Source organism: Aquarana catesbeiana, linkage group LG01 (assembly GCF_042186555.1).
Source record: "Aquarana catesbeiana isolate 2022-GZ linkage group LG01, ASM4218655v1, whole genome shotgun sequence".
NCBI classification, from domain to species: Eukaryota; Metazoa; Chordata; class Amphibia; order Anura; family Ranidae; genus Aquarana; species Aquarana catesbeiana.
The window spans coordinates 385,635,193-385,642,268 of NC_133324.1; the positions used below are offsets into that span (position 1 = coordinate 385,635,193).

Sequence of the window (7,076 nt, forward strand, 5' to 3'; positions counted from 1 at the left end):
ACCCACTGAAGTGTATGTAGACAAGATGTGATTATAAAGAGGCTAAAAAGGAGATCGGCAACACTAAGCCCCGGTTCACACAGGGGCGACTTGTCAGGCGACTTAGCCGCCTGACAAGTCGCGTCCCGTTCTGTACTACAGAACCGTTCTAATAGGAGCAACTCAAGTCCCTCCGACTTAAAAAAAGGTTCCTGTATTTTTGGGGCGACTTCAGGCGACTTGCATTGACTTCTATACAGAAGTCGTTTTGCAAGTCGCCGCTGAAGTCGTGTGCAGGTTGCCTCTGTGAGTCGGCCTGCAACTCGTGTTGCCCCTGTGTGAACCGGCAGTTAAGCTGACTATAAACATAGATTTTTTTTTCCCTTTCAGCCTGCAGGGTGAACAGAAAGCTCCAACTACAATGCACAGCGTGGGATGGACACTTGTCCCACACGGCCATTGTATTTTGACAGCTCCAGGGGCTGCCTGTCAAAATAACACAAATGGGGGAAAAAAAACCTGACCATTACAGGTCAGCGGTAAATGAGTTGTCTGAACCCTCTAATTGTCATTTTTGTTGGTCTGTTAAAAGAAGAGGCAAGTTAACCACAGGATAAACCAGTAAAAAAACAGGTTACAGGTTAGACCGACCAGAAAAACAAGTGCTATATTAATTAAAGGATAAGTTCACCTTTTGTAACATGGTACATCCATATTCAGAGTGTTACATGTTACAGATGCACCGGATCCCGCTCCCCCCCAGATCTCCCATTTTGACAACTAGCGAGGGGGGGGGGGGGGGGGGGGGGGTCTACTCCCCACCGCTAAATGTCACAATCTATAAAATAAAAAAAAAAAAATGAAGACATGCATGTGCGGGGCTCTGCCCGCCACACTACATCAACCATATACAGTGTTCTGTGAATGGGAAACTTTGCGAATGTTAGTTTATTATTCTTATTGAGCTTCCTGTCACAGTGTAACTGCCTGCTCATATTGTAGGTAGGGCCAGGAAGATACCCAGTCTGCAGAACCGTGGCATTACATCAGAGGGATTCTGATCGGTCAGCACTGGCATGTGACTGCTTTGACCAATAGCAATCACACTGATCCATCCCGGCATCCCTAAAGGGGAAAAAGGGGAAGACGACTATGACTTTCAAATCCCCAGACCGCTGCACTGGCCGCATGGGTAGTGAAAGCTAATCATCCACATGCAGTGTGGACTGGGGGGAGTGGAGAGTGTCAGGTGTTAGTTCACCTTTTTTAGAAGGTGAACTTACAGTATACTTTAAAGTATACTGTTGACTGTAGTTTCAAACTTAAAAATCAGGCACTGGGGTCCAGTGCTGTCCTCCACAGCCCATTCTTCTTCAGCTCATTCATCTTCGAAACAGGAGTCAGCTGTCGCTTCCTGGCTTTCCACTGGGCAGCGCTTTGTAAATGGTCCTGCAGCTTGCAGGGCCTTGCAACATGTCCCTGATTGCTGTGGGAGGGGGCAAAGGGACATCATCCTTGCCAAGTGGGAGCAGGTACCAATAAAAATTGCACCCCCTAAAAAAAAAAAAAAAAAAAAACAGGGGGTGGGGGGCACGAGGGAAGGGAGCAAACCATTGGTGCTTCACTTTTTAAATGAAGTTCCAATTTAAGGTCTGCTAACCGGCAACATATTTCATTTTTGTTTTTTGTTTTAGATATACTAAGTAGAACGGCAAAATGTTTTTTTTTTAACAGCAATAGTAAGAGAGGGTTATGCAATTTATGTCTCATTAGGGAGATTCCCATTTACTTTTATGTCCTATAGCCGAAGCTAGGAACTAGGAAATCCCTCAAAAGGGTCACCAGAATTAGTGTCCCCATTGGAGGATTTCCCCTTATTACTGTTCTGGTGACAGCTTTTTGATTTTCTTTCACTATCACACTCAGTAAACAGGGTAAAAGAGAGGGTGACTTCCAAACAAGGACACATTCTCTAACCAAAACGAAACAAAAAAAAAAAAACACTCCACACATTTTGCCTTTAGAAATATATTAAAGCAGTATGAAGTCTAAAAGCTTACATTTATTTTATTGCAACATACCAATTGATAAACTGCGGCTTTAAATGAAGCTTAACTAGTCTCTACTGCACTATGATTTGTAAAGCACTGGGGCCCATAGACTGCTCTGTATATTCTATTATAAAAGGGGAACTAAAGCTGCTCATACACAAGTAGAAGCTCCTTCAAAATGTTTATTTTCAGGACATTCATTCTAGTGATTATACAGGGCCAAAGCGGTATTTGTTTTACACCATAATAGGAGAAAAATGGAAACAAACAAAATTCTAACAATTAATGTGGCTCTCATTAAAGACACAATGGGGGTTATTTACGAAAGGCAAATCCACTTCGCACTACAAGTGCTCTTGGAAGTGCAGTCGCTGTAGATCTGAGGGGAAGATCTGAAATGAGGGGAAGCTCTGCTGATTTTATCATCCAATCATGTGCAAGCTAAAATGCTGTTCTACAGATCTACAGCGACTGCACTTCCAAGTACACTTGTAGGGCAAAGTGGATTTGCCTTTAGTACATTACCCCCATAGTACACATTAATGAAACCTGTTTAAAATGTCTGGAATGACATTCAAAAAACAGGTCTGAAGGATATATTATGGCCTTTCAAATTCCTTCCGTCAACAAAGAATGTTCTATGAACTTTCTACAAGCCTTTGTATGGCCAGCCCTAAATGACACTAAACAATAGCCTTCTTCTCTGAAAATAATCCATACACATTCACTACTTAAAGAGGAGCTTCAGTCAGGTAAGCAGGGTGGATAAAAATCAATGATGTATAAAAAAAAAAAAAAATTTTTTTTTTATTTTTATCAAAATGTATTTAAAAAAACGTTTTGGAGTAAAAATGTATCTAAAGATAGTTTTCTATTTAAGATACATTATTAAATTTAGTTTATTCAGCATGAAATGGAGCTTAGTATGTATATTCTGCTATTTTTACATTTTTGGTAAACTCATTCGATGAATCCAAGCTCTGCAAGCTGAACTACATTGATGCATTCGCATAATTTCACAGTAACCGTGAGATCAAACAAAGTTCAAGAATATTCCTTTATTCCCATTGTTTTGCAAATCTTTGTATGCCTACAAACTATATGATTGAATCGGTTCTGATATCGCTGTTTTACTAACCTGACAGCTTATTATTCTTAATAGGAAACCTTCATTTTGTTTGCAAATATTAAAGATTCTAACTACCAGCAAGAATGAGTCCTTACATTTAAAGAGCACCTGTCACTTCAGATCCATCATGGCATCGCCTGTTAGCAGGCATCCACTCACCTGCTGCCACCACGTCCCTCACCTTGTTGTGTCACTGCCGCATCATCAGCTGTCCCAATAAAGTGAATGGGACTGTCGGTGAGTCAACAGCGTGTCAGAGTAGGAGCCGCTGAGGGACAGAGATGACAGTTGCTCTTTAAAAAATTATGATTTAACCACTTCAGCCCCGGAAGAATTTACCCCCTTCCTGACCAGAGCACTTTTTGCGATTCGGCACTGTGTCGCTTTAACTGACAATTGCGCGGTCGTGCGACGTGGCTCCCAAACAAAATTGACGTCCTTTTTTTTTTCCCCCACAAATAGAGCTTTCTTTTGGTGGTATTTGATCACCTCTACGCTTTTTATTTTTTTGCGCTATAATAAATAACAAAAAAAGAGCAACAATTTTGAAAAAAAATGCATTATTTTTTACTTTTTGCTATAATAAATATCCCCCAAAAACATATAAAAAAAACATTTTTTTTCCTCAGTTTAGGCCGATACGTATTCTTCTACATATTTTTGGTAAAAAAAAAAAAAAATTGCAATAAGCGATTATTGATCGGTTTGCGCAAAAGTTATAGCGTTTACAAAATAGGGGATAGATTTATGGCATTTTTATTACTATATATTTTTTTTTTAAATGGCGGCGATCAGCAATTTTTTTTTCCCCGATCGCGGTCGCGGGTACAGGACCTGCGACCCGACTCACGGAGCTTGCCGCCGGCGGCGCGCGCCCGCTGGCCGCCTCTTAAAGGGGAATGTACAGGTACGTGATTCTGCCTGTATGAGCCCTTCTGCCGCAGTATATCCGCGTGATGCGGTCGGCAAGCGGTTAAATTGAGTTGATTTAAATCAAGCCTTTTTTACTAGTGATTAATGCCCCTTTTACACAGCAAGCCTGCTTGGATCCGTCTGTCTGTTTTTCAGGCGGATCCGAGCAGGCCATCCATTGACTCCTATGGGGAGACGGATGTCAGCGGAGAGGTGTCCGCTGACACCCATCTGCCATCTGATCTACTAAAATCAGATGTATGACAATACGTTCACCATTCGTCTGGGTGGATTGGATGAGATCTGATGAAAACAGACATGCTGTCCGTTTTCATCCGATCCCTCCATAGGAATCAGCGGCGCTCTGACAGGTCCTTCCCCGCTCAGTGAGCAGAGACGGACCTGTCATCCACCAGCTCAGCGGAGATCAACTGAGAGATATCCTGCAGAGCTGGCGGATTATTGCGCTGAGTGGATCCGCCTCATGTGAATGAGGCCTTATAGTGACTTGATTTAAATCAAATCCACCCTGCAGGTAAGTGGAAATTAAAAGTCAGCAGCTAGAAAAGCAGTAGCTACTGACTTTTAATAAACAGACACTTGCCTGTCTGGGGATCCAGTTCTGTCCTCACCTGAGCTGGTTTTTTCTATCAGTCTTTGGTCCCTGGCGCCAGGATCTTAACTGTGGGCAGCCGGCTGGGGAGGAGGAAGAGTGGAACTTCCCCTTTTGGGTTCCGCTTTAAATCAGTATTAAAACCCAAAAATGTAAATTTTAGCGCAGCTTAACAATCACTAGATGTGGTAGCTGCATTAGTTTTCTTCCGCTTCCCCCCCCCCTCCCTTTTTTCACCTGGTGATCTGGCCAGTAATACCCCCTGTATTAGAGAGACACTTCTCTGGAGAGATGAGCACTGGAGGCACAGCAGACAGCCGCATTGTCAGTCTGGGTTCACACTAGCTGTGGCTGCAGCTCAGAGCAGGGGGTCCGGTGTGTCCCTGTTCACTATTTCAGGTGCAAATTAGTTTCTGAATTTTTGCCCGAATTAGCACCTGAAACTGAGCCAGAGACACACAGGGCCCTTTTCCTGCTCTGCTGTCGCCCCTGAGCTGTGTAAACCTGCTCTATTGAGATCCGGTCACAGTCTCCTGTCATGCGAATTGGAAACCCACATCCAATTCGCATCTGCGTGAACCCAGCCTCAGTCCCCTTTCACACCAGTGGACTGGTGTGGACGGATGAGAAATACGTTCACAATCTGTCCGGCAGATCGGATCAAATGACAGTTGGTTGGAAACAGAAAGGCGATCCATTCCCATCCGGCCACCCCATAGAGAACAGCGGGCTGTATGCGTGTCCGCTCCGCAGAGCGTAGAGAACAGCGGGCTGTATGCGTGTCCGCTCCGCAGAGCGTAGAGAACAGCGGGCTGTATGCGTGTCCGCTCCGCAGAGCGTAGAGAACAGCGGGCTGTATGCGTGTCCGCTCCGCAGAGCGTAGAGAACAGCGGGCCGTATGCGTGTCCGCTCCGCAGAGCGTAGAGAACAGCGGGCCGTATGCGTGTCCGCTCCGCAGAGCGTAGAGAACAGCGGGCTGTATGCGTGTCCGCTCCGCAGAGCGTAGAGAACAGCGGGCCGTATGCGTGTCCGCTCCGCAGAGCGTAGAGAACAGCGGGCTGTATGCGTGTCCGCTCCGCAGAGCGTAGAGAACAGCGGGCTGTATGCGTGTCCGCTCCGCATAGCAGGGCAGACACAGACCTGTCGTCATCTGCCTCTGCTCAGTGAGGATCAGCAGACAGATCCCCCAATGAGCAAGTGGATCCACTTGACAGAGTCCGCCCTGTCTGAGAGGGGCCTTAAAATGTATTAGCAGATTTAAATACACTAACACATCAAAGCCAAACTCCAGCTCACACCTTATAAGCAGTTACAGCAAACTGTCTTTTTTTTTTTCCCCTTTTAGGATAAAAGGTTTATATAAAATAAAAGCTGATCATTGTAAGCTCCCCCTCTCAGTAGTAAACGGTTTGTCTCATCCATGTAACGGATACATTCTGCTGAGGAGCTTGTCTAGCTACAGACTTATTAGCTGGATTACCAGGTGAAAAATTAATAAAAGGAATCCTAAAAACGAATGTAGCCATCACATGTAATTGTAAGCTGCGATCTAATAAAATATAGTAAGCTGCGATCTAATAAAATATAGTAAGCTGCGATCTAATAAAATATAGTAAGCTGCGATCTAATAAAATAGCAAGCTGCGATCTAATAAAATATAGTAAGCTGCGATCTAATAAAGATTAGATGAGAGTTGGGTGCCTTCCCCTGTACTCCTCCATCACACACACATGATGCTGCTGTCTGCTCACACTAGTGTGGATGGAGCTGTCAGGAAATGTCTCCTATATACACAATGGGATGGTAATTTCCCTGTCCCCTAGGACTCCATATTCTATGAGCTCATCAGCTCTGTATTAAGGTCCAGCAAGGTGAATCAGTGTCCAGCACTAGAAGGGAAGGTCAGTATTACATATAACATGTATCCATATAAAGAATAAAGGAATCTTACCCCAGAACTCCTCCATAGAGGTGGTGTGCACATCCTCTAACACTCACCCAGCGCCTGTCTATGTGCTCTCCGCCGACACACACAACTCACTATAGCACAGCTCTCACTCACCCACCCACACACACTCTGCATCAGTGCATGGCAACTTCCTCGTAGCCCCGCCCACTGCTCCCCGTCCATCGGTGCCTGGCAACTTCCTCGTAGCCCCGCCCACCGCCGAACCCACACCTTGCTCAGGCGGCAAGACGTGTAGCTCACGTTGTGTGGTAGTCAGGGTGGGGAATCAGAGCGGCGCCCGAGACGCCAGGAACAAGTGGCTGATGTGGGCGACTCGCGCCACCTCATGGCTAACGCTGGGACTGCCACACTATAGCTAAGGACTGCGAGCTCGTATCACATACAGTCGATACAATTTTAATCTTTTTGGCTCTATACACCACC

The 7,076-nt window shown here is 45.0% G+C and overlaps 1 protein-coding gene across 2 annotated transcripts in view; it reads right to left on the reverse strand.

The window, feature by feature from the left end:
• GCNT1 (glucosaminyl (N-acetyl) transferase 1) overlaps positions 1-6,833 on the reverse strand; it is a 60,188-nt gene extending 53,355 nt beyond the window's left edge. For both annotated transcript variants that reach the window (XM_073634067.1, XM_073634076.1), the window contains exon 1: positions 6,636-6,833. The gene's annotated coding sequence lies outside the window, so the exon portion shown is untranslated. The remainder of the gene's footprint in view (positions 1-6,635) is intronic.
• Between the last annotated feature and the right edge of the window lie 243 nt (positions 6,834-7,076).